Raw genomic sequence first — 27,876 nt, forward strand, 5'->3', positions numbered from 1 at the left:
CGATCTGTATCCCTTTGATCTCCTTTTGTTGTCTGATTGCTCTGGCTAGAACTTCAAGAACTATATTGAATAAGTAGGGAGAGAGTGGGCAGCCTTGTCTAGTCCCTGATTTTAGTGGGATTGCTTCAAGTTTCTCTCCATTTAGTTTAATGTTAGCAACTGGTTTGCTGTATATGGCTTTTACTATGTTTAGGTATGGGCCTTGAATTCCTATTCTTTCCAGGACTTTTATCATGAAGGGGTGTTGAATTTTGTCAAATGCTTTCTCAGCATCTAATGAAATGATCATGTGGTTCTGTTCTTTCAGTTTGTTTATATAATGGATCACGTTGATGGTTTTCCGTATATTAAACCATCCCTGCATGCCTGGGATGAAGCCTACTTGATCATGGTGGATGATTGTTTTGATGTGCTCTTGAATTCGGTTTGCCAGAATTTTATTGAGTATTTTTGCGTCGATATTCATAAGGGAAATTGGTCTGAAGTTCTCTTTCTTTGTTGTGTCTTTGTGTGGTTTAGGTATAAGAGTAATTGTGGCTTCATAGAAGGAATTCGGTAGGGCTCCATCTGTTTCAATTTTGTGGAATAGTTTGGATAATATTGGTATAAGGTCTTCTATGAAGGTTTGATAGAATTCTGCACTAAACCCGTCTGGACCTGGGCTCTTTTTGGTTGGGAGACCTTTAATGACTGCTTCTATTTCCTTAGGAGTTATGGGGTTGTTTAACTGGTTTATCTGTTCCTGATTTAACTTCGATACCTGGTATCTGTCTAGGAAATTGTCCATTTCCTGAAGATTTTCAAATTTTGTTGAATATAGTTTTTTATAGTAAGATCTGATGATTTTTTGAATTTCCTCCGAATCTGTAGTTATGTCTCCCTTTTCATTTCTGATTTTGTTAATTTGGACACACTCTCTGTGTCCTCTCGTTAGTCTGGCTAAGGGTTTATCTATCTTGTTGATTTTCTCAAAGAACCAACTTTTGGTTCTGTTGATTCTTTCTATGGTCCTTTTTGTTTCTACTTGGTTGATTTCAGCTCTGAGTTTGATTATTTCCTGCCTTCTACTCCTCCTGGGTGTATTTGCTTCTTTTTGTTCTAGAGCTTTTAGGTGTGCTGTCAAGCTGCTGACATATGCTCTTTCCTGTTTCTTTCTGCAGGCACTCAGCGCTATGAGTTTTCCTCTTAGCACAGCTTTCATTGTGTCCCATAAGTTTGAGTGTGTTGTATCTTCATTTTCATTAAATTCTAAAAAGTTTTTAATTTCTTTCTTTATTTCTTCCTTGACCAGGTTATCATTGAGTAGAGCATTGTTCAATTTCCACGTATATGTGGGCATTCTTCCCTTATTGTTATTGAAGACCAGTTTTAGGCCGTGGTGGTCCGATAGCACGCATGGGATTATTTCTATCTTTCTGTACCTGTTGAGGCCCGTTTTTTGACCAATTATATGGTCAATTTTGGAGAAAGTACCATGAGGAGCTGAGAAGAAGGTATATCCTTTTGCTTTAGGATAGAATGTTCTATAAATATCCGTTAAGTCCATTTGGCTCATGACTTCTCTTAGTCTGTCTACATCACTGTTTAATTTCTGTTTCCATGATCTGTCCATTGATGAGAGTGGGGTGTTGAAATCTCCCACTATTATTGTGTGAGGTGCAATGTGTGTTTTGAGCTTTAGTAAGGTTTCTTTTACATATGTAGGTGCCCTTGTATTTGGGGCATAGATATTTAGGATTGAGAGTTCATCTTGGTTGATTTTTCCTTTGATGAATATGAAGTGTCCTTCCTTATCTTTTTTGATGACTTTTAGTTGGAAATTGATTTTATTTGATATTAGAATGGCTACTCCAGCTTGCTTCTTCTGACCATTTGCTTGGAAAGTTGTTTTCCAGCCTTTCACTCTGAGGTAGTGTCTGTCTTTGTCTCTGAGGTGTGTTTCCTGTAGGCAGCAGAATGCAGGGTCCTCGTTGCGTATCCAGTTTGTTAATCTATGTCTTTTTATTGGGGAGTTGAGGCCATTGATATTGAGAGATATTAAGGAATAGTGATTATTGCTTCCCGTTATATTCATATTTGATGTGAGGTTATGTTTGTGTGCTTTCATTCTCTTTGTTTTGTTGCCAAGACGATTAGTTTCTTGCTTCTTCTAGGGTATAGCTTGCCTCCTTATGTTGGGCTTTACCCTTTATTATCCTTTGTAGGGCTGGATTTGTAGAAAGATATTGTGTAAATTTGGTTTTGTCATGGAATATCTTGGTTTCTCCATCTATGTTAATTGAGAGTTTTGCTGGATACAGTAATCTGGGCTGGCATTTGTGTTCTCTTAGGGTCTGTATAACATCAGTCCAGGATCTTCTGGCCTTCATAGTTTCTGGCGAGAAGTCTGGTGTGATTCTGATAGGTCTCCCTTTATATGTTACTTGACCTTTTTCCCTTACTGCTTTTAATATTCTTTCTTTATTTTGTGCGTTTGGTGTTTTGACAATTATGTGACGGGAGGTGTTGCTTTTCTGGTCCAATCTATTTGGAGTTCTGTAGGCTTCTTGTATGTCTATGGGTATCTCTTTTTTTAGGTTAGGGAAGTTTTCTTCTATGATTTTGTTGAAGATATTTACTGGTCCTTTGAGCTGGGAGTCTTCACTCTCTTCTATACCTATTATCCTTAGGTTTGATCTTCTCATTGAGTCCTGGATTTCCTGTATGTTTTGGACCAGTAGCTTTTTCCGCTTTACATTATCTTTGACAGTTGAGTCAATGATTTCTATGGAATCTTCTGCTCCTGAGATTCTCTCTTCCATCTCTTGTATTCTGTTGGTGAAGCTTGTATCTACAGCTCCTTGTCTCTTCTTTTGGTTTTCTATATCCAGGGTTGTTTCCATGTGTTCTTTCTTGATTGCTTCTATTTCCATTTTTAATTCCTTCAACTGTTTGATTGTCTTTTCCTGGAATTCTTTCAGGGATTTTTGCGATTCCTCTCTGTAGGCTTTTACTTGTTTATTAATGTTTTCCTGTGCTTCCCTAAGTGTGTTCAGGTCTTTCCTGAAGTCCTCCAGCATCATGATCAAATATGATTTTGAAACTAGATCTTGCTTTTCTGGTGTGTTTGGATATTCCATGTTTGTTTTGGTGGGAGAATTGGGCTCCGATGATGGCATATAGTCTTGGTTTCTGTTGCTTGGGTTCCTGTGCTTGCCTCTCGCCATCAGATTATCTCTAGTGTTACTTTGTTCTGCTATTTCTGACAGTGGCTAGACTGTCCTATAAGCCTGTGTGTCAGGAGTGCTGTAGACCTGTTTTCCTCTCTTTCAGTCAGTTATGGGGACAGTGTGTTCTGCTTTCGGGCGTGTAGTTTTTCCTCTCTACAGGTCTTCAGCTGTTCCTGTGGGCCTGTGTCTTGAGTTCACCAGGCAGCTTTCTTGCAGCAGAAAATTTGGTCTTACCTGTGGTCCCGAGGCTCAGGTTTGCTCGTGGGGTGCTGTCCAGGAGCTCTCTGCAGCGGCAGCAACCAGGAAGACCTGTGCCGCCCCTTCCGGGAGCTTCAGTGCACCAGGGTTCCAGATGGTCTTTGGCTTTTTCCTCTGGCGTCCGAGATGTGTGTGCAGGGAGCAGTCTCTTCTGGTTTCCCAGGCCTGTCTGCCTCTCTGAAGGTTTAGCTCTCCCTCCCACGGGATTTGGGTGCAGAGAACTGTTTATCCGGTCTGTTTCCTTCAGGGTCCGGCGGTGTCTGTGGCAGGGGTCCTGCCGCTCCTGGGCCCTCCCCCACGGGAGCCCAGAGGCCTTATATAGTTTCCTCTTGGGCCAGGGATGTGGGCAGGGGTGAGCAGTGTTGGTGGTCTCTTCCGCTCTGCAGCCTCAGGAGTGCCCACCTAACCAGGCGGTTGGGTCTCTCTCTCACCGGGTCTGGGAGCAGAGAGCTGCTGCGGGCCGGGATCCGCGGGTGTGGGACTTCCGGTAAACACAGAACGTGCCCGGTTCTAGAGAAATTCTGCTTCCGTGTGTCCCAAGCTCACCAGGCAGCTTTCTTGCAGCAGAAAATTTGGTCTTACCTGTGGTCCCGAGGCTCAAGTTCGCTCGTGGGGTGCTGCCCGGGGGCTCTCTGCAGCGGCAGCAACCAGGAAGACCTGTGCCGCCCCTTCCGGGAGCTTCAGTGCACCAGGGTTCCAGATGGTCTTTGGCTTTTTCCTCTGGCGTCCGAGATGTGTGTGCAGGGAGCAGTCTCTTCTGGTTTCCCAGGCCTGTCTGCCTCTCTGAAGGTTTAGCTCTCCATCCCACGGGATTTGGGTGCAGAGAACTGTTTATCCGGTCTGTTTCCTTCAGGGTCCGGCGGTGTCTGTGGCAGGGGTCCTGCCGCTCCTGGGCCCTAGATTTTTCTATTAGTGTGAGTGTGTCTGGTTTGATGTGGAGGTCCTTGATCCACATGGACTTAAGCTTTGCACAGGGTGATAAGCATGGATCGATCTGCATTCTTCTACATGTTGCCCTCCAGTTGAACCAGCACCATTTGCTGAAAATGCTATCTTTTTTCCATTGGATGGTTTTGGCTCCTTTGTCAAAAATCAAGTGACCATAGGTGTGTGGGTTCATTTCTGGGTCTTCAATTCTATTCCATTGGTCTATCTGTCTGTCTCTGTACCAATACCATGCAGTTTTTATCACTATTGCTCTGTAATACTGCTTGAGTTCAGGGATAGTGATTCCCCCTGAAGTCCTTTTATTGTTGAGGATAGCTTTAGCTATCCTGGGTTTTTTGTTATTCCAGATGAATTTGCAAATTGTTCTGTCTAACTCTTTGAAGAATTGGATTGGTATTTTGATGGGGATTGCATTGAATCTGTAGATTGCTTTTGGTAAAATGGCCATTTTTACTATATTAATCCTGCCAATCCATGAGCATGGGAGATCTTTCCATCTTCTGAGGTCTTCTTCAATTTCTTTCCTAGTGTCTTGAAGTTCTTATTGTACAGATCTTTTACTTGCTTGGTTAAAGTCACACCGAGGTACTTTATATTATTTGGGTCTATTATGAAGGGTGTCATTTCCCTAATTTCTTTCTCGGCTTGTTTCTCTTTGGTATAGAGGAAGGCAAATGATTTATTTGAGTTAATTTTATACCCAGCCACTTTGCTGAAGTTGTTTATCAGCTTTAGTAGTTCTCTGGTGGAACTTTTGGGATCACTTAAATATACTATCATGTCATCTGCAAATAGTGATATTTTGACCTCTTCTTTTCCGATCTGTATCCCCTTAATCTCCTTTTGTTGTCTGATTGCTCTGGCTAGAACTTCAAGAACTATATTGAATAAGTAGGGAGAGAGTGGGCAGCCTTATCTAGTCCCTGATTTTAGTGGGATTGCTTCAAGTTTCTCTCCATTTAGTTTAATGTTAGCAACTGGTTTGCTGTATATGGCTTTTACTATGTTTAGGTATGGGCCTTGAATTCCTATTCTTTCCAGGACTTTTATCATGAAGGGGTGTTGAATTTTGTCAAATGCTTTCTCAGCATCTAATGAAATGATCATGTGGTTCTGTTCTTTCAGTTTGTTTATATGATGGATCACGTTGATTGTTTTCCTTATATTAAACCATCCCTGCATGCCTGGGATGAAGCCTACCTGATCATGGTGGATGATTGTTTTGATGTGCTTTTGAATTCGGTTTGCCAGAATTTTATTGAGTATTTTTGCGTCGATATTCATAAGGGAAATTGGTCTGAAGTTCTCTTTCTTTGTTGGGTCTTTGTGTGGTTTAGGTATAAGAGTAATTGTGGCTTCATAGAAGGAATTCGGCAGGGCTCCATCTGTTTCAATTTTGTGGAATAGTTTGGATAATATTGGTATAAGGTCTTCTATGAAGGTTTGATAGAATTCTGCACTAAACCCGTCTGGACCTGGGCTCTTTTTGGTTGGGAGACCTTTAATGACTGCTTCTATTTCCTTAGGAGTTATGGGGTTGTTTAACTGGTTTATCTGTTCCTGATTTAACTTCGATACCTGGTATCTGTCTAGGAAATTGTCCATTTCCTGAAGATTTTCAAGTTTTGTTGAATATAGGTTTTTATAGTAAGATCTGATGATTTTTTGAATTTCCTCTGAATCTGTAGTTATGTCTCCCTTTTCATTTCTGATTTTGTTAATTTGGACGCACTCTCTGTGTCCTCTCGTTAGTCTGGCTAAGGGTTTATCTATCTTGTTGATTTTCTCAAAGAACCAACTTTTGGTTCTGTTGATTCTTTCTATGGTCCTTTTTGTTTCTACTTGGTTGATTTCAGCTCTGAGTTTGATTATTTCCTGCCTTCTACTCCTCCTGGGTGTATTTGCTTCTTTTTGTTCTAGAGCTTTTAGGTGTGCTGTCAAGCTGCTGACATATGCTCTTTCCTGTTTCTTTCTGCAGGCACTCAGCGCTATGAGTTTTCCTCTTAGCACAGCTTTCATTGTTTCCCATAAGTTTGAGTGTGTTGTATCTTCATTTTCATTAAATTCTAAAAAGTTTTTAATTTCTTTCTTTATTTCTTCCTTGACCAGGTTATCATTGAGTAGAGCATTGTTCAATTTCCACGTATATGTGGGCATTCTTCCCTTATTGTTATTGAAGACCAGTTTTAGGCCGTGGTGGTCCGATAGCACGCATGGGATTATTTCTATCTTTCTGTACCTGTTGAGGCCCGTTTTTTGACCAATTATATGGTCAATTTTGGAGAAAGTACCATGAGGAGCTGAGAAGAAGGTATATCCTTTTGCTTTAGGATAGAATGTTCTATAAATATCCGTTAAGTCCATTTGGCTCATGACTTCTCTTAGTCTGTCTACATCACTGTTTAATTTCTGTTTCCATGATCTGTCCATTGATGAGAGTGGGGTGTTGAAATCTCCCACTATTATTGTGTGAGGTGCAATGTGTGTTTTGAGCTTTAGTAAGGTTTCTTTTACATATGTAGGTGCCCTTGTATTTGGGGCATAGATATTTAGGATTGAGAGTTCATCTTGGTTGATTTTTCCTTTGATGAATATGAAGTGTCCTTCCTTATCTTTTTTGATGACTTTTAGTTGGAAATTGATTTTATTTGATATTAGAATGGCTACTCCAGCTTGCTTCTTCTGACCATTTGCTTGGAAAGTTGTTTTCCAGCCTTTCACTCTGAGGTAGTGTCTGTCTTTGTCTCTGAGGTGTGTTTCCTGTAGGCAGCAGAATGCAGGGTCCTCGTTGCGTATCCAGTTTGTTAATCTATGTCTTTTTATTGGGGAGTTGAGGCCATTGATATTGAGAGATATTAAGGAATAGTGATTATTGCTTCCCGTTATATTCATATTTGATGTGAGGTTATGTTTGTGTGCTTTCATTCTCTTTGTTTTGTTGCCAAGACGATTAGTTTCTTGCTTCTTCTAGGGTATAGCTTGCCTCCTTATGTTGGGCTTTACCCTTTATTATCCTTTGTAGGGCTGGATTTGTAGAAAGATATTGTGTAAATTTGGTTTTGTCATGGAATATCTTGGTTTCTCCATCTATGTTAATTGAGAGTTTTGCTGGATACAGTAATCTGGGCTGGCATTTGTGTTCTCTTAGGGTCTGTATAACATCAGTCCAGGATCTTCTGGCCTTCATAGTTTCTGGCGAGAAGTCTGGTGTGATTCTGATAGGTCTCCCTTTATATGTTACTTGACCTTTTTCCCTTACTGCTTTTAATATTCTTTCTTTATTTTGTGCGTTTGGTGTTTTGACAATTATGTGACGGGAGGTGTTGCTTTTCTGGTCCAATCTATTTGGAGTTCTGTAGGCTTCTTGTATGTCTATGGGTATCTCTTTTTTTAGGTTAGGGAAGTTTTCTTCTATGATTTTGTTGAAGATATTTACTGGTCCTTTGAGCTGGGAGTCTTCACTCTCTTCTATACCTATTATCCTTAGGTTTGATCTTCTCATTGAGTCCTGGATTTCCTGTATGTTTTGGACCAGTAGCTTTTTCCGCTTTACATTATCTTTGACAGTTGAGTCAATGATTTCTATGGAATCTTCTGCTCCTGAGATTCTCTCTTCCATCTCTTGTATTCTGTTGGTGAAGCTTGTATCTACAGCTCCTTGTCTCTTCTTTTGGTTTTCTATATCCAGGGTTGTTTCCATGTGTTCTTTCTTGATTGCTTCTATTTCCATTTTTAATTCCTTCAACTGTTTGATTGTCTTTTCCTGGAATTCTTTCAGGGATTTTTGCGATTCCTCTCTGTAGGCTTTTACTTGTTTATTAATGTTTTCCTGTGCTTCCCTAAGTGTGTTCAGGTCTTTCCTGAAGTCCTCCAGCATCATGATCAAATATGATTTTGAAACTAGATCTTGCTTTTCTGGTGTGTTTGGATATTCCATGTTTGTTTTGGTGGGAGAATTGGGCTCCGATGATGGCATATAGTCTTGGTTTCTGTTGCTTGGGTTCCTGTGCTTGCCTCTCGCCATCAGATTATCTCTAGTGTTACTTTGTTCTGCTATTTCTGACAGTGGCTAGACTGTCCTATAAGCCTGTGTGTCAGGAGTGCTGTAGACCTGTTTTCCTCTCTTTCAGTCAGTTATGGGGACAGTGTGTTCTGCTTTCGGGCGTGTAGTTTTTCCTCTCTACAGGTCTTCAGCTGTTCCTGTGGGCCTGTGTCTTGAGTTCACCAGGCAGCTTTCTTGCAGCAGAAAATTTGGTCTTACCTGTGGTCCCGAGGCTCAGGTTTGCTCGTGGGGTGCTGTCCAGGAGCTCTCTGCAGCGGCAGCAACCAGGAAGACCTGTGCCGCCCCTTCCGGGAGCTTCAGTGCACCAGGGTTCCAGATGGTCTTTGGCTTTTTCCTCTGGCGTCCGAGATGTGTGTGCAGGGAGCAGTCTCTTCTGGTTTCCCAGGCCTGTCTGCCTCTCTGAAGGTTTAGCTCTCCCTCCCACGGGATTTGGGTGCAGAGAACTGTTTATCCGGTCTGTTTCCTTCAGGGTCCGGCGGTGTCTGTGGCAGGGGTCCTGCCGCTCCTGGGCCCTCCCCCACGGGAGCCCAGAGGCCTTATATAGTTTCCTCTTGGGCCAGGGATGTGGGCAGGGGTGAGCAGTGTTGGTGGTCTCTTCCGCTCTGCAGCCTCAGGAGTGCCCACCTAACCAGGCGGTTGGGTCTCTCTCTCACCGGGTCTGGGAGCAGAGAGCTGCTGCGGGCCGGGATCCGCGGGTGTGGGACTTCCGGTAAACACAGAACGTGCCCGGTTCTAGAGAAATTCTGCTTCCGTGTGTCCCAAGCTCACCAGGCAGCTTTCTTGCAGCAGAAAATTTGGTCTTACCTGTGGTCCCGAGGCTCAAGTTCGCTCGTGGGGTGCTGCCCGGGGGCTCTCTGCAGCGGCAGCAACCAGGAAGACCTGTGCCGCCCCTTCCGGGAGCTTCAGTGCACCAGGGTTCCAGATGGTCTTTGGCTTTTTCCTCTGGCGTCCGAGATGTGTGTGCAGGGAGCAGTCTCTTCTGGTTTCCCAGGCCTGTCTGCCTCTCTGAAGGTTTAGCTCTCCATCCCACGGGATTTGGGTGCAGAGAACTGTTTATCCGGTCTGTTTCCTTCAGGGTCCGGCGGTGTCTGTGGCAGGGGTCCTGCCGCTCCTGGGCCCTAGATTTTTCTATTAGTGTGAGTGTGTCTGGTTTGATGTGGAGGTCCTTGATCCACATGGACTTAAGCTTTGCACAGGGTGATAAGCATGGATCGATCTGCATTCTTCTACATGTTGCCCTCCAGTTGAACCAGCACCATTTGCTGAAAATGCTATCTTTTTTCCATTGGATGGTTTTGGCTCCTTTGTCAAAAATCAAGTGACCATAGGTGTGTGGGTTCATTTCTGGGTCTTCAATTCTATTCCATTGGTCTATCTGTCTGTCTCTGTACCAATACCATGCAGTTTTTATCACTATTGCTCTGTAATACTGCTTGAGTTCAGGGATAGTGATTCCCCCTGAAGTCCTTTTATTGTTGAGGATAGCTTTAGCTATCCTGGGTTTTTTGTTATTCCAGATGAATTTGCAAATTGTTCTGTCTAACTCTTTGAAGAATTGGATTGGTATTTTGATGGGGATTGCATTGAATCTGTAGATTGCTTTTGGTAAAATGGCCATTTTTACTATATTAATCCTGCCAATCCATGAGCATGGGAGATCTTTCCATCTTCTGAGGTCTTCTTCAATTTCTTTCCTAGTGTCTTGAAGTTCTTATTGTACAGATCTTTTACTTGCTTGGTTAAAGTCACACCGAGGTACTTTATATTATTTGGGTCTATTATGAAGGGTGTCATTTCCCTAATTTCTTTCTCGGCTTGTTTCTCTTTGGTATAGAGGAAGGCAAATGATTTATTTGAGTTAATTTTATACCCAGCCACTTTGCTGAAGTTGTTTATCAGCTTTAGTAGTTCTCTGGTGGAACTTTTGGGATCACTTAAATATACTATCATGTCATCTGCAAATAGTGATATTTTGACCTCTTCTTTTCCGATCTGTATCCCCTTAATCTCCTTTTGTTGTCTGATTGCTCTGGCTAGAACTTCAAGAACTATATTGAATAAGTAGGGAGAGAGTGGGCAGCCTTATCTAGTCCCTGATTTTAGTGGGATTGCTTCAAGTTTCTCTCCATTTAGTTTAATGTTAGCAACTGGTTTGCTGTATATGGCTTTTACTATGTTTAGGTATGGGCCTTGAATTCCTATTCTTTCCAGGACTTTTATCATGAAGGGGTGTTGAATTTTGTCAAATGCTTTCTCAGCATCTAATGAAATGATCATGTGGTTCTGTTCTTTCAGTTTGTTTATATGATGGATCACGTTGATTGTTTTCCTTATATTAAACCATCCCTGCATGCCTGGGATGAAGCCTACCTGATCATGGTGGATGATTGTTTTGATGTGCTTTTGAATTCGGTTTGCCAGAATTTTATTGAGTATTTTTGCGTCGATATTCATAAGGGAAATTGGTCTGAAGTTCTCTTTCTTTGTTGGGTCTTTGTGTGGTTTAGGTATAAGAGTAATTGTGGCTTCATAGAAGGAATTCGGCAGGGCTCCATCTGTTTCAATTTTGTGGAATAGTTTGGATAATATTGGTATAAGGTCTTCTATGAAGGTTTGATAGAATTCTGCACTAAACCCGTCTGGACCTGGGCTCTTTTTGGTTGGGAGACCTTTAATGACTGCTTCTATTTCCTTAGGAGTTATGGGGTTGTTTAACTGGTTTATCTGTTCCTGATTTAACTTCGATACCTGGTATCTGTCTAGGAAATTGTCCATTTCCTGAAGATTTTCAAGTTTTGTTGAATATAGGTTTTTATAGTAAGATCTGATGATTTTTTGAATTTCCTCTGAATCTGTAGTTATGTCTCCCTTTTCATTTCTGATTTTGTTAATTTGGACGCACTCTCTGTGTCCTCTCGTTAGTCTGGCTAAGGGTTTATCTATCTTGTTGATTTTCTCAAAGAACCAACTTTTGGTTCTGTTGATTCTTTCTATGGTCCTTTTTGTTTCTACTTGGTTGATTTCAGCTCTGAGTTTGATTATTTCCTGCCTTCTACTCCTCCTGGGTGTATTTGCTTCTTTTTGTTCTAGAGCTTTTAGGTGTGCTGTCAAGCTGCTGACATATGCTCTTTCCTGTTTCTTTCTGCAGGCACTCAGCGCTATGAGTTTTCCTCTTAGCACAGCTTTCATTGTTTCCCATAAGTTTGAGTGTGTTGTATCTTCATTTTCATTAAATTCTAAAAAGTTTTTAATTTCTTTCTTTATTTCTTCCTTGACCAGGTTATCATTGAGTAGAGCATTGTTCAATTTCCACGTATATGTGGGCATTCTTCCCTTATTGTTATTGAAGACCAGTTTTAGGCCGTGGTGGTCCGATAGCACGCATGGGATTATTTCTATCTTTCTGTACCTGTTGAGGCCCGTTTTTTGACCAATTATATGGTCAATTTTGGAGAAAGTACCATGAGGAGCTGAGAAGAAGGTATATCCTTTTGCTTTAGGATAGAATGTTCTATAAATATCCGTTAAGTCCATTTGGCTCATGACTTCTCTTAGTCTGTCTACATCACTGTTTAATTTCTGTTTCCATGATCTGTCCATTGATGAGAGTGGGGTGTTGAAATCTCCCACTATTATTGTGTGAGGTGCAATGTGTGTTTTGAGCTTTAGTAAGGTTTCTTTTACATATGTAGGTGCCCTTGTATTTGGGGCATAGATATTTAGGATTGAGAGTTCATCTTGGTTGATTTTTCCTTTGATGAATATGAAGTGTCCTTCCTTATCTTTTTTGATGACTTTTAGTTGGAAATTGATTTTATTTGATATTAGAATGGCTACTCCAGCTTGCTTCTTCTGACCATTTGCTTGGAAAGTTGTTTTCCAGCCTTTCACTCTGAGGTAGTGTCTGTCTTTGTCTCTGAGGTGTGTTTCCTGTAGGCAGCAGAATGCAGGGTCCTCGTTGCGTATCCAGTTTGTTAATCTATGTCTTTTTATTGGGGAGTTGAGGCCATTGATATTGAGAGATATTAAGGAATAGTGATTATTGCTTCCCGTTATATTCATATTTGATGTGAGGTTATGTTTGTGTGCTTTCATTCTCTTTGTTTTGTTGCCAAGACGATTAGTTTCTTGCTTCTTCTAGGGTATAGCTTGCCTCCTTATGTTGGGCTTTACCCTTTATTATCCTTTGTAGGGCTGGATTTGTAGAAAGATATTGTGTAAATTTGGTTTTGTCATGGAATATCTTGGTTTCTCCATCTATGTTAATTGAGAGTTTTGCTGGATACAGTAATCTGGGCTGGCATTTGTGTTCTCTTAGGGTCTGTATAACATCAGTCCAGGATCTTCTGGCCTTCATAGTTTCTGGCGAGAAGTCTGGTGTGATTCTGATAGGTCTCCCTTTATATGTTACTTGACCTTTTTCCCTTACTGCTTTTAATATTCTTTCTTTATTTTGTGCGTTTGGTGTTTTGACAATTATGTGACGGGAGGTGTTGCTTTTCTGGTCCAATCTATTTGGAGTTCTGTAGGCTTCTTGTATGTCTATGGGTATCTCTTTTTTTAGGTTAGGGAAGTTTTCTTCTATGATTTTGTTGAAGATATTTACTGGTCCTTTGAGCTGGGAGTCTTCACTCTCTTCTATACCTATTATCCTTAGGTTTGATCTTCTCATTGAGTCCTGGATTTCCTGTATGTTTTGGACCAGTAGCTTTTTCCGCTTTACATTATCTTTGACAGTTGAGTCAATGATTTCTATGGAATCTTCTGCTCCTGAGATTCTCTCTTCCATCTCTTGTATTCTGTTGGTGAAGCTTGTATCTACAGCTCCTTGTCTCTTCTTTTGGTTTTCTATATCCAGGGTTGTTTCCATGTGTTCTTTCTTGATTGCTTCTATTTCCATTTTTAATTCCTTCAACTGTTTGATTGTCTTTTCCTGGAATTCTTTCAGGGATTTTTGCGATTCCTCTCTGTAGGCTTTTACTTGTTTATTAATGTTTTCCTGTGCTTCCCTAAGTGTGTTCAGGTCTTTCCTGAAGTCCTCCAGCATCATGATCAAATATGATTTTGAAACTAGATCTTGCTTTTCTGGTGTGTTTGGATATTCCATGTTTGTTTTGGTGGGAGAATTGGGCTCCGATGATGGCATATAGTCTTGGTTTCTGTTGCTTGGGTTCCTGTGCTTGCCTCTCGCCATCAGATTATCTCTAGTGTTACTTTGTTCTGCTATTTCTGACAGTGGCTAGACTGTCCTATAAGCCTGTGTGTCAGGAGTGCTGTAGACCTGTTTTCCTCTCTTTCAGTCAGTTATGGGGACAGTGTGTTCTGCTTTCGGGCGTGTAGTTTTTCCTCTCTACAGGTCTTCAGCTGTTCCTGTGGGCCTGTGTCTTGAGTTCACCAGGCAGCTTTCTTGCAGCAGAAAATTTGGTCTTACCTGTGGTCCCGAGGCTCAGGTTTGCTCGTGGGGTGCTGTCCAGGAGCTCTCTGCAGCGGCAGCAACCAGGAAGACCTGTGCCGCCCCTTCCGGGAGCTTCAGTGCACCAGGGTTCCAGATGGTCTTTGGCTTTTTCCTCTGGCGTCCGAGATGTGTGTGCAGGGAGCAGTCTCTTCTGGTTTCCCAGGCCTGTCTGCCTCTCTGAAGGTTTAGCTCTCCCTCCCACGGGATTTGGGTGCAGAGAACTGTTTATCCGGTCTGTTTCCTTCAGGGTCCGGCGGTGTCTGTGGCAGGGGTCCTGCCGCTCCTGGGCCCTCCCCCACGGGAGCCCAGAGGCCTTATATAGTTTCCTCTTGGGCCAGGGATGTGGGCAGGGGTGAGCAGTGTTGGTGGTCTCTTCCGCTCTGCAGCCTCAGGAGTGCCCACCTAACCAGGCGGTTGGGTCTCTCTCTCACCGGGTCTGGGAGCAGAGAGCTGCTGCGGGCCGGGATCCGCGGGTGTGGGACTTCCGGTAAACACAGAACGTGCCCGGTTCTAGAGAAATTCTGCTTCCGTGTGTCCCAAGCTCACCAGGCAGCTTTCTTGCAGCAGAAAATTTGGTCTTACCTGTGGTCCCGAGGCTCAAGTTCGCTCGTGGGGTGCTGCCCGGGGGCTCTCTGCAGCGGCAGCAACCAGGAAGACCTGTGCCGCCCCTTCCGGGAGCTTCAGTGCACCAGGGTTCCAGATGGTCTTTGGCTTTTTCCTCTGGCGTCCGAGATGTGTGTGCAGGGAGCAGTCTCTTCTGGTTTCCCAGGCCTGTCTGCCTCTCTGAAGGTTTAGCTCTCCATCCCACGGGATTTGGGTGCAGAGAACTGTTTATCCGGTCTGTTTCCTTCAGGGTCCGGCGGTGTCTGTGGCAGGGGTCCTGCCGCTCCTGGGCCCTAGATTTTTCTATTAGTGTGAGTGTGTCTGGTTTGATGTGGAGGTCCTTGATCCACATGGACTTAAGCTTTGCACAGGGTGATAAGCATGGATCGATCTGCATTCTTCTACATGTTGCCCTCCAGTTGAACCAGCACCATTTGCTGAAAATGCTATCTTTTTTCCATTGGATGGTTTTGGCTCCTTTGTCAAAAATCAAGTGACCATAGGTGTGTGGGTTCATTTCTGGGTCTTCAATTCTATTCCATTGGTCTATCTGTCTGTCTCTGTACCAATACCATGCAGTTTTTATCACTATTGCTCTGTAATACTGCTTGAGTTCAGGGATAGTGATTCCCCCTGAAGTCCTTTTATTGTTGAGGATAGCTTTAGCTATCCTGGGTTTTTTGTTATTCCAGATGAATTTGCAAATTGTTCTGTCTAACTCTTTGAAGAATTGGATTGGTATTTTGATGGGGATTGCATTGAATCTGTAGATTGCTTTTGGTAAAATGGCCATTTTTACTATATTAATCCTGCCAATCCATGAGCATGGGAGATCTTTCCATCTTCTGAGGTCTTCTTCAATTTCTTTCCTAGTGTCTTGAAGTTCTTATTGTACAGATCTTTTACTTGCTTGGTTAAAGTCACACCGAGGTACTTTATATTATTTGGGTCTATTATGAAGGGTGTCATTTCCCTAATTTCTTTCTCGGCTTGTTTCTCTTTGGTATAGAGGAAGGCAAATGATTTATTTGAGTTAATTTTATACCCAGCCACTTTGCTGAAGTTGTTTATCAGCTTTAGTAGTTCTCTGGTGGAACTTTTGGGATCACTTAAATATACTATCATGTCATCTGCAAATAGTGATATTTTGACCTCTTCTTTTCCGATCTGTATCCCCTTAATCTCCTTTTGTTGTCTGATTGCTCTGGCTAGAACTTCAAGAACTATATTGAATAAGTAGGGAGAGAGTGGGCAGCCTTATCTAGTCCCTGATTTTAGTGGGATTGCTTCAAGTTTCTCTCCATTTAGTTTAATGTTAGCAACTGGTTTGCTGTATATGGCTTTTACTATGTTTAGGTATGGGCCTTGAATTCCTATTCTTTCCAGGACTTTTATCATGAAGGGGTGTTGAATTTTGTCAAATGCTTTCTCAGCATCTAATGAAATGATCATGTGGTTCTGTTCTTTCAGTTTGTTTATATGATGGATCACGTTGATTGTTTTCCTTATATTAAACCATCCCTGCATGCCTGGGATGAAGCCTACCTGATCATGGTGGATGATAGTTTTGATGTGCTTTTGAATTCGGTTTGCCAGAATTTTATTGAGTATTTTTGCGTCGATATTCATAAGGGAAATTGGTCTGAAGTTCTCTTTCTTTGTTGGGTCTTTGTGTGGTTTAGGTATAAGAGTAATTGTGGCTTCATAGAAGGAATTCGGCAGGGCTCCATCTGTTTCAATTTTGTGGAATAGTTTGGATAATATTGGTATAAGGTCTTCTATGAAGGTTTGATAGAATTCTGCACTAAACCCGTCTGGACCTGGGCTCTTTTTGGTTGGGAGACCTTTAATGACTGCTTCTATTTCCTTAGGAGTTATGGGGTTGTTTAACTGGTTTATCTGTTCCTGATTTAACTTCGATACCTGGTATCTGTCTAGGAAATTGTCCATTTCCTGAAGATTTTCAAGTTTTGTTGAATATAGGTTTTTATAGTAAGATCTGATGATTTTTTGAATTTCCTCTGAATCTGTAGTTATGTCTCCCTTTTCATTTCTGATTTTGTTAATTTGGACGCACTCTCTGTGTCCTCTCATTAGTCTGGCTAAGGGTTTATCTATCTTGTTGATTTTCTCAAAGAACCAACTTTTGGTTCTGTTGATTCTTTCTATGGTCCTTTTTGTTTCTACTTGGTTGATTTCAGCTCTGAGTTTGATTATTTCCTGCCTTCTACTCCTCCTGGGTGTATTTGCTTCTTTTTGTTCTAGAGCTTTTAGGTGTGCTGTCAAGCTGCTGACATATGCTCTTTCCTGTTTCTTTCTGCAGGCACTCAGCGCTATGAGTTTTCCTCTTAGCACAGCTTTCATTGTGTCCCATAAGTTTGGGTATGTTGTGTCTTCATTTTCATTAAATTCTAAAAAGTTTTTAATTTCTTTCTTTATTTCTTCCTTGACCAGGTTATCATTGAGTAGAGCATTGTTCAATTTCCACGTATATGTGGGCATTCTTCCCTTATTGTTATTGAAGACCAGTTTAAGCCGTGGTGGTCCGATAGCACACATGGGATTATTTCTATCTTTCTGTACCTGTTGAGGCCCGTTTTTTGACCAATTATATGGTCAATTTTGGAGAAAGTACCATGAGGAGCTGAGAAGAAGGTATATCCTTTTGCTTTAGGATAGAATGTTCTATAAATATCCGTTAAGTCCATTTGGCTCATGACTTCTCTTAGTCTGTCTACATCTCTGTTTAATTTCTGTTTCCATGATCTGTCCATTGATGAGAGTGGGGTGTTGAAATCTCCCACTATTATTGTGTGAGGTGCAATGTGTGTTTTGAGCTTTAGTAAGGTTTCTTTTACATATGTAGGTGCCCTTGTATTTGGGGCATAGATATTTAGGATTGAGACCGAACCCCATTTTTAATAGCGTTATTTGTCTCCCTGCGGTCTAACTTCTTGAGTTCTTTGTATATTTTGGATATAAGGCCTCTATCTGTTGTGGGATTGGTAAAGATCTTTTCCCAATCTGTTGGTTGCCGTTTTGTCCTAACCACAGTGTCCTTTGCCTTACAGAAGCTTTGCAGTTTTATGAGATCCCTTTTGTCGATTCTTGATCTTAGAGCATAAGCCATTGGTGTTTTGTTCAGGAAATTTTTTCCAGTGCCTATGTGTTCCAGATGCTTCCCTAGTTTTTCTTCTATTAGTTTGAGTGTGTCTGGTTTGATGTGGAGGTCCTTGATCCACTTGGACTTAAATTTGTATAGGGTGATAAGCATGGATCGATCTGCATTCTTCTACATGTTGCCCTCCAGTTGAACCAGCACCATTTGCTGAAAATGCTATTTTTTTTCCATTGGATGGTTTTGGCTCCTTTGTCAAAAATCAAGTGACCATAGGTGTGTGGGTTCATTTCTGGGTCTTCAATCTATTCCATTGGTCTATCTGTCTGTCTCTGTACCAATACCATGCAGTTTTTATCACCATTGCTCTGTAATACTGCTTGAGTTCAGGGATAGTGATTCCCCTTGAAGTTCTTTTATTGTTGAGGATAGCTTTAGCTATCCTGGGTTTTTTGTTATTCCAGATGAATTTGCAAATTGTTCTGTCTAACTCTTTGAAGAATTGGATTGGTATTTTGATGGGGATTGCATTGAATCTGTAGATTGCTTTTGGTAAAATGGCCATTTTTACTATATTAATCCTGCCAATCCATGAGCATGGGAGATCTTTCCATCTTCTGAGGTCTTCTTCAATTTCTTTCTTCAGTGTCTTGAAGTTCTTATTGTACAGATTTTTTACTTGCTTGGTTAAAGTCACACCGAGGTACTTTATATTATTTGGGTCTATTATGAAGGGTGTCGTTTCCCTAATTTCTTTCTCGGCTTGTTTCTCTTTTGTATAGAGGAAGGCAAATGATTTATTTGAGTTAATTTTATACCCAGCCACTTTGCTGAAGTTGTTTATCAGCTTTAGTAGTTCTTTTGTGGAACTTTTGGGATCACTTAAATATACTATCATGTCATCTGCAAATAGTGGTATTTTGACTTCTTCTTTTCCGATCTGTATCCCCTTGATCTCCTTTTGTTGTGTGATTGCTCTGGCTAGAACTTCAAGAACTATATTGAATAAGTAGGGAGAGAGTGGGCAGCCTTGTCTAGTCCCGGATTTTAGTGGGATTGCTTCAAGTTTCTCTCCATTTAGTTTAATGTTAGCAACTGGTTTGCTGTATATGGCTTTTACTATGTTTAGGTATGGGCCTTGAATTCCTATTCTTTCCAGGACTTTTATCATGAAGGGGTGTTGAATTTCGTCAAATGCTTTCTCAGCATCTAATGAAATGATCATTTGGTACTGTTCTTTCAGTTTGTTTATATAATGGATCACGTTGATGGTTTTCCATATATTAAACCATCCCTGCATGCCTGGGATGAAGCCTACTTGATCGTGGTGGATGATTGTTTTGATGTCCTCTTGAATTCGGTTTGCCAGAATTTTATTGAGTATTTTTGCGTCGATATTCATAAGGGAAATTGGTCTGAAGTTCCCTTTCTTTGTTGTGTCTTTGTGTGGTTTAGGTATAAGAGTAATTGTGGCTTCGTAGAAGGAATTCGGTAGTGCTCCATCTGTTTCAATTTTGTGGATTTGTTTGGATAATATTGGTATGAGGTCTTCTATGAAGGTTTGATAGAATTCTGCACTAAACCCGTCTGGACCTGGGCTCTTTTTGGTTGGGAGACCTTTAATGACTGCTTCTATTTCCTTAGGAGTTATGGGGTTGTTTAACTGGTTTATCTGTTCCTGATTTAACTTCGATACCTGGTATCTGTCTAGGAAATTGTCCATTTCCTGAAGATTTTCAAGTTTTGTTGAATATAGGTTTTTATAGTAAGATCTGATGATTTCTTGAATTTCCTCTGAATCTGTAGTTATGTCTCCCTTTTCATTTCTGATTTTGTTAATTTGGACGTACTCTCTGTGTCCTCTCGTTAGTCTGGCTAAGGGTTTATCTATCTTGTTGATTTTCTCAAAGAACCAACTTTTGGTTCTGTTGATTCTTTCTATGGTCCTTTTTATTTCTACTTGGTTGATTTCAGCTCTGAGTTTGATTATTTCCTGCCTTCTACTCCTTCTGGGTGTATTTGCTTCTTTTTGTTCTAGAGCTTTTAGGTGTGCTGTCAAGCTGCTGACATATGCTCTTTCCTGTTTCTTTCTGCAGGCACTCAGCGCTATGAGTTTTCGTCTTAGCACAGCTTTCATTGTGTCCCATAAGTTTGGGTATGTTGTACCTTCATTTTCATTAAATTCTAAAAAGTTTTTAATTTCTTTCTTTATTTCTTCCTTGACCAGGTTATCATTGAGTAGAGCATTGTTCAATTTCCACGTATATGTGGGCATTTTTCCCTTAATGTTATTGAAGACCAGTTTTAGGCCGTGGTGGTCCGATAACACGCATGGGATTATTTCTATCTTTCTGTACCTGTTGAGGCCCGTTTTTTGACAAACTATATGGTCAATTTTGGAGAAAGTACCATGAGGAGCTGAGAAGAAGGTATATCCTTTTGCTTTAGGTTAGAATGTTCTTTAAATATCTGCTAAGTCCATTTGGCTCATGACTTCTCTTAGTCTGTCTAGGTCTCTGTGTAATTTCTATTTCCATGATCTGTCCATTGATGAGAGTGGGGTGTTGAAATCTCCCACTATTATTGTGTGAGGTGCAATGTGTGTTTTGAGCTTTAGTAAGGTTTCTTTTACGTATGTGCGTGCCCTTGTATTTGGGGCATAGATATTTAGGATTGAGAGTTCATCTTGGTGGATTTTTCCTTTGATGAATATGAAGTGTCCTTCCTTATCTTTTTTGATGACTTTTAGTTGAAAATTGATTTTATTTGATATTAGAATGGCTACTCCAGCTTGCTTCTTCTGACCATTTGCTTGGAAAGTTGTTTTCCAGCCTTTTACTCTGAGGTAGTGTCTGTCTTTGTCTCTGAGGTGTGTTTCCTGTAGGCAGCAGAATGCAGGGTCCTCATTGCGTATCCATTTTGTTAATCTATGTCTTTTTATTGGGGAGTTGAGGCCATTGATGTTGAGAGATATTAAGGAATAGTGATTATTGCTTCCTGTTATATTCATATTTGGATGTGAGGTTATGTTTGTGTGCTTTCATTCTCTTTGTTTTGTTGCCAAGACGATTAGTTTCTTGCTTCTTCTAGGGTATAGCTTGCCTCTTTATGTTGGGCTTTACCCTTTATTATCCTTTGTAGGGCTGGATTTGTAGAAAGATATTGTGTAAATTTGGTTTTGTCATGGAATATCTTGGTTTCTCCATCAATGTTAATTGAGAGTTTTGCTGGATACAGTAACCTGGGCTGGCATTTGTGTTCTCTTAGGGTATGTATGACATCAGTCCAGGATCTTCTGGCCTTCATAGTTTCTGGCGAGAAGTCTGGTGTGATTCTGATAGGTCTGCCTTTATATGTTACTTGACCTTTTTCCCTTACTGCTTTTAATATTCTTTCTTTATTTTGTGCGTTTGGTGTTTTGACAATTATGTGACGGGAGGTGTTTCTTTTCTGGTCCAATCTATTTGGAGTTCTGTAGGCTTCTTGTATGTCTATGGGTATCTCTTTTTTTAGGTTAGGGAAGTTTTCTTCTATGATTTTGTTGAAGATATTTACTGGTCCTTTGAGCTGGGAGTCTTCGATCTCTTCTATACCTATTATCCTTAGGTTTGATCTTCTCATTGAGTCTTGGATTTCCTGTATGTTTTGGACCAGTAGCTTTTTCCGCTTTACATTATCTTTGACAGTTGAGTCAATGATTTCTATGGAATCTTCAGCTCCTGAGATTCTCTCTTCCATCTCCTGTATTCTGTTGGTGAGCTTGTATCTACAGCTCCTTGTCTCTTCTTTTGGTTTTCTATATCCAGGGTTGTTTCCATGTGTTCTTTCTTGATTGCTTCTATTTCCATTTTTAATTCCTTCAACTGTTTGATTGTGTTTTCCTGGAATTCTTTCAGGGATTTTTGTGTCTCCTCTCTATGGGCTTCTACTTGTTTATTTATGTTTTCCTGGAATTCTTTCAGGCTTTTTTGCGATTCCTCTCTGTAGGTTTCTACTTGTTCTCTAAGGGAGTTCTTCATGTCTTTCTTGAAGTCCTCCAGCATCATGATCAAATATGATTTTGAAACTAGATCTTGCTTTTCTGGTGTGTTTGGATATTCCATGTTTGTTTTGATGGGAGAATTGTGCTCCGATGGTGCCATGTAGTCTTGGTTTCTGTTGCTTGGGTTCCTGCGCTTGCCTCTCACCATCAGATTATCTCTAGTGTTACTTTGTTCTGCTATTTCTGACAGTGGCTAAACTGTCCTATAAGCCTGTGTGTCAGGAGTGCTGTAGACCTGTTTTCCTCTCTTTCAGTAAGTTATGGGGACAGAGTGTTCTGCTTTTGGGCGTGTAGTTTTTCCTCTGTACAGGTCTCCAGCTGTTCCTGTGGGCCTGTGTCTTGAGTTCACCAGGCAGGTCACTTGCAGCATACAAGTTGGTCTTACCTGTGGTCCCGAGGCTCAAGTTCGCGCGTGGAGTGCTGCCCACGGGCTCTCTGCAGCAGCAGCAACCAGGAAGACCTGTGCCGCCCCTTCCGGGAGCTTCAGTGCACCAGGGTTCCAGATGATCTTTGGCTTTTTCCTCTGGAGTCCGAGATGTGTGTGTAGGGAGCAGTCTCTTCTGGTTTCCCTGGCTTGTCTGCTTATCTGAAGGTTTAGCTCTCCCTCCCACGGGATTTGGGTGCAGAGAACTGTCTATCCGGTCTGTTTCCTTCAGGTTCCGGCGGTGTCTCAGGCAGGGATCCTGCCGCTCCTGGGCCCTCCCAGACGGGAGCCCAGAGGCCTTATACAGTTTCCTCTTGGGCCAGGGATGTGGGCAGGGGTGAGCAGTGTTGGTGGTCTCTTCCGCTCTGTAGCCTCAGGAGTGCCCACCTGACCAGGCGGTTGAGTCTCTCTTTCACGGAGTCTGGGAGCAGAGAGCTGCTGGGGGCTGGGATCCGCAGGTGTGGGACTTCCGGTAAACACAGATCGTGCCTGGTCCTAGAGGAATTCTGCGTCCCTGTGTCCCAAGCTCACCAGGCAGCTTTCTTACAGCAGAAAAGTTTGTCTTTCCTGTGGTCCCGAGGCTCAAGTTCGCTCGTGGGGTGCTGCCCACGGGCTCTCTGCAGCGGCAACAGCCAGGAAGACCTGTGCCGCCGTTTCCGGGAGCTTCAGTGCACCAGGGTTCCAGTTGGTCTTTGGCTTTTTCCTCTGGAGTCCGAGATGTGTGTGCAGAGAGCAGTCTCTTCTGGTTTCACAGGCTTGTCTGCCTCTCTGAAGGTTTAGCTCTCCCTCCCATGGGATTTGGGTACAGAGAACTGTTTATCTGGTCTGTTTCCTTCAGGTTCCGGTGGTGACTCAGGCAGGGGTCCTGCCGCTCCTGAGCCCTCCCCCACGGGAGCCCAGAGGCCTTATACAGTTTCCTCTTGGGCCACAGATGTGGGCAGGGGTGAGCAGTGTTGGTGGTCTCTTCCGCTCTGCAGCCTCAGGAGTGCCCACCTGACCAGGCGGTTGGGTCTCTCTCATGGAGTCTGGGAGCAGAGAGCTGCTGAAGGCCGGGATCAGAATTATTGTTTTAAACTCTGAAAGAATCCGTGGAGCTAATAACAGATAATGAATATTTAATTAAATAACTAGTCTTTTTTTTAATTTATTTAATACTTAATAATAATTCTTTGGTTTCCGGGCAAACATCCCCGTCCCCCTCCCCTTCTTTATGGGTGTTCCCCTCCCAACCCTCCCCCCATTGCCGCCCTGCCCCTAACAGTCTGGTTCACTGGGGGTTCAGTCTTAGCAGGACCCAGGGCTTCCCCTTCCACTGGTGCTCTTACTAGGATATTCATTGCTACCTATGAGGTCAGAGTCCAGGGTCAGTCCATGTATAGTCTTTAGGTAGTGGTTTAGTCCCTGGAAGCTCTGGTTGCTTGACATTGTTGTACTTTTGGGGTCTCGAGCCCCTTCAAGCTCTTCCAGTTCTTTCTCTGATTCCTTCAACAGGGGACCTATTCTCAGTTCAGTGGTTTGCTGCTGGTATTCGCCTCTGTATTTGCTGTATTCTGGCTGTGTCTCTCAGGAGCGATCTACATCCGGCTCTTGTCGGTCTGCACTTCTTTGCTTCATCCGTCTTGTCTAATTGGATGGCTGTATATGCATGGGCCACATGTGGGGCAGACTCTGAATGGGTGTTCCTTCAGTCTCTGTTTTAATCTTTGCCTCTCTCTTCCCTGCCAAGGGTATTCTTGTTCCCCTTTTAGAGAAGGAGTGAAGCATTCACATTTTGATCATCTGTCTTGAGTTTCATTTGTTCTAGGCATCTAAGGTAATTCGAGCATTTGGGCTAAAAGTCACTTATCAATGAGTGCATACCATGTATGTCTTTCTGTGATTGGGTTAGCTCACTCAAGATGATATTTTCCAGTTCCAACCATTTGCCTACGAATTTCATAAAGCCGTTGTTTTTGATAGCTGAGTAATATTCCATTGTGTAGATGTACCACATTTTCTGTATCCATTCCTCTGTTGAAGGGCATCTGGGTTCTTTCCAGCTTCTGGCTATAATGAATAAGGCTGCGATGAACATAGTGGAGCATGGGTCTTTTTTATATGTTGGGGCATCTTTTGGGTATATGCCCAAGAGAGGTATAGCTGGATCCTCAGGCAGTTCAATGTCCAATTTTCTGAGGAACCTCCAGACTGATTTCCAGAATGGTTGTACCAGTTTGCAATCCCACCAACAATGGAGGAGTGTTCCTCTTTCTCCACATCCTTGCCAGCATCTTCTGTTACCTGAGTTTTTGATCTTAGCCATTCTCACTGGTGTGAGGTGAAATCTCAGGGTTGTTTTGATTTGCATTTCCCTTATGACTAAATATGTTGAACATTTCTTTAGGTGTTTCTCAGCCATTCGGCATTCCTCACCTGTGAATTCTTTGTTTACCTCTGAACCCCATTTTTAATAGGGTTATTTGTCTCCCTGCGGTCTAACTTCTTGAGTTCTTTGTATATTTTGGATATAAGGCCCCTATCTGTTGTGGGATTGGTAAAGATCTTTTCCAATCTGTTGGTTGCCGATTTGTCCTAACCACAGTGTCCTTTGCCTTACAGAAGCTTTGCAGTTTTATGAGATCCCATTTGTCGATTCTTGATCTTAGAGCATAAGCCATTGGTGTTTTGTTCAGGTAATATTTTCCAGTGCCCATGTTTTCCAGATGCTTCCCTAGTTTTTCTTCTATTAGTTTGAGTGTATCAGGTTTGATGTGGAGGTCCTTGATCCACTTGGACTTAAGCTTTGTACAGGGTGATAAGCATGGATCAATCTGCATTCTTCTACATGTTGACCTCCAGTTGAACAAGCACCATTTGCTGAAAATGCTATCTTTTTTCCATTTGATGGTTTTGGCTCCTTTGTCAAAAATCAAGTGACCATAGGTGTGTGGGTTCATTTCTGGGTCTTCAATTCTATTCCATTGGTCTATCTGTCTGTCTCTGTACCAATACCATGCAGTTTTTATAACTATTGCTCTGTAATACTGCTTGAGTTCAGGGATAGTGATTCCCCCTGAAGTCCTTCTATTGTTGAGAATAGTTTTAGCTATCCTGGGTTTTTTGTTATTCCAGATGAATTTGCAAATTGTTCTGTCTCACTCTTTGAAGAATTGGATTGGTATTTTGATGGGGATTGCATTGAATGTGTAGATCGCTTTTGGTAAAATGGCCATTTTTACTATATTAATCCTGCCCATCCATGAGCATGGAAGATCTTTCCATCTTCTGAGGTCTTCTTCAATTTCTTTCTTCAGTGTCTTGAAGTTCTTATTGTACAGATCTTTATTTGCTTGGTTAAAGTCACTCCGCGGTACTTTATATTATTTGGGTCTATTATGAAGGGTGTCGTTTCCCTAATTTCTCTCTTGGCTTGTTTCTCTTTTGTTGTGAGGAAGGCTACTGATTTTTTTGAGTTAATTTTATACCCAGCCACTTTGCTGAAGTTGTTTATCTGCTTTAGTAGTTCTCTGGTGGAACTTTTGGGGTCACTTAAATATACTATCATGTCATCTGTAAATAGTGGTATTTTGACTTCTTCTTTTCCGATCTGTATCCCCTTGATCTCCTTTTGTTGTCTGATTGCTCTGGCTAGAACTTCAAGAACTATATTGAATAAGTAGGGAGAGAGTGGGCAGCCTTGTCTAGTCCCTGATTTTAGTGGGATTGCTTCAAGTTTCTCTCCATTTAGTTTAATGTTAGCAACTGGTTTGCTGTATATGGCTTTTACTATGTTTACGTATGGGCCTTGAATTCCTATTCTTTCCAGGACTTTTATCATGAAGGGGTGTTGAATTTCGTCAAATGCTTTCTCAGCATCTAATGAAATGATCATGTGGTTTTGATCTTTCAGTTTGTTTATATAATGGATCACGTTGATGGTTTTCCGTATACTAAACCATCCCAGCATGCCTGGGATGAAGCCTACTTGATCATGGTGGATGATTGTTTTGATGTGCTCTTGGATTCGGTTTGCCAGAATTTTATTGAGTATTTTTGCATCGATATTCATAAGGGAAATTGGCCTGAAGTTCTCTTTCTTTGTTGGGTCTTTGTGTGGTTTAGGTATAAGAGTAATTGTGGCTTCGTAGAAGGAATTCGGGAATGATCCATCTGTTTCAATTTTGTGGAATTGTTTGGATAATATATGTATGAGGTCTTCTATGAAGGTTTGATAGAATTCTGCACTTAACCCGTCTGGACCTGGGCTCTTTTTGGTTGGAAGACCTTTAATGACTGCTTCTATTTCCTTAGGAGTTGTGGGGTTGTTTAACTGGTTTATCTGTTCCTGATTTAACTTCGGTACCTGGTATCTGTCTAGGAAATTGTCCATTTCCTGTAGATTTTCAAGTATTGTTCCATATAGGGTTTTATAGTAAGATCTGATGATTTTTTGAATTTCCTCTGAATCTGTTGTTATGTCTCCCTTTTCATTTCTGATTTTCTTAATTTGGACACACTCTCTGTGTCCTCTCGTTAGTCTGGCTAAGGGTTTATCTATCTTGTTGATTTTCTCAAAGAACCAACTTTTGGTTCTGTTGATTCTTTCTATGGTCCTTTTTGTTTCTACTTGGTTGATTTCAGCTCTGAGTTTGATTATTTCCTGCCTTCTACTCCTTCTGGGTGTATTTGCTTCTTTTTGTTCTAGAGCTTTTAGGTGTGCTGTCAAGCTGCTGACATATGCTCTTTCCTATTTCTTTCTGCAGGCACACAGCGCTATGAGTTTTCCTCTTAGCACAGCTTTCATTGTGTCCCATAAGTTTGGGTATGTTGTACCTTTATTTTCATTAAATTCTAAAAGTTTTTAATTTCTTTCTTTATTTCTTCCTTGACCAGGTTATCATTGAGTAGAGCATTGTTCAATATCCACGTATATGTGGGCATTCTTCCCTTATTGTTATTGAAGACCAGTTTTAGGCCGTGGTGCTCTGATAGCACGCATGGGATTATTTCTATCTTTCTGTACCTGTTGAGGCCCGTTTTTTGACCAACTATATGGTCAATTTTGGAGAAAGTACCATGAGGAGCTGAGAAGAAGGTATATCCTCTTGCTTTAGGATCTATAAATATCTGCTAAGTCCATTTGGCTCATGACTTCTCTTAGTCTGTCTACGTCTCTGTTTAATTTCTGTTTCCATGATCTGTCCATTGATGAGAGTGGGGTGTTGAAATCTCCCACTATTATTGTGTGAGGTGCAATGTGTGTTTTGAGCTTTAGTAAGGTTTCTTTTACGTATGTACGTGCCCTTGTATTTGGGGCAGAGATATTTAGGATTGAGAGTTCATCTTGGTGGATTTTTCCTTTGATGAATATGAAGTGTCCTTCCTTATCTTTTTTGATGACTTTTAGTTGAAAATTGATTTTATTTGATATTAGAATGGCTACTTCAGCTTGCTTCTTCTGACCATTTGCTTGGAAAGTTGTTTTCCAGCCTTTCACTCTGAGGTAGTGTCTGTCTTTGTCTCTGAGGTGTGTTTCCTGTAGGCAGCAGAATGCAGGGTCCTCATTGCGTATCCAGTTTGTTAATCTATGTCTTTTTATTGGGGAGTTGAGGCCATTGATGTTGAGAGATATTAAGGAATAGTGATTATTGCTTCCTGTTATATTCATATTTGGATGTGAGGTTATGTTTGTGTGCTTTTCTTCTCTTTGTTTTGTTGCCAAGACTATTAGTTTCTTGCTTCTTCTGGGGTATAGCTTGCGTCCTATGTTGGGCTTT

This window comes from Rattus norvegicus, chromosome 18, assembly GCF_036323735.1.
Source record: "Rattus norvegicus strain BN/NHsdMcwi chromosome 18, GRCr8, whole genome shotgun sequence".
NCBI classification, from domain to species: Eukaryota; Metazoa; Chordata; class Mammalia; order Rodentia; family Muridae; genus Rattus; species Rattus norvegicus.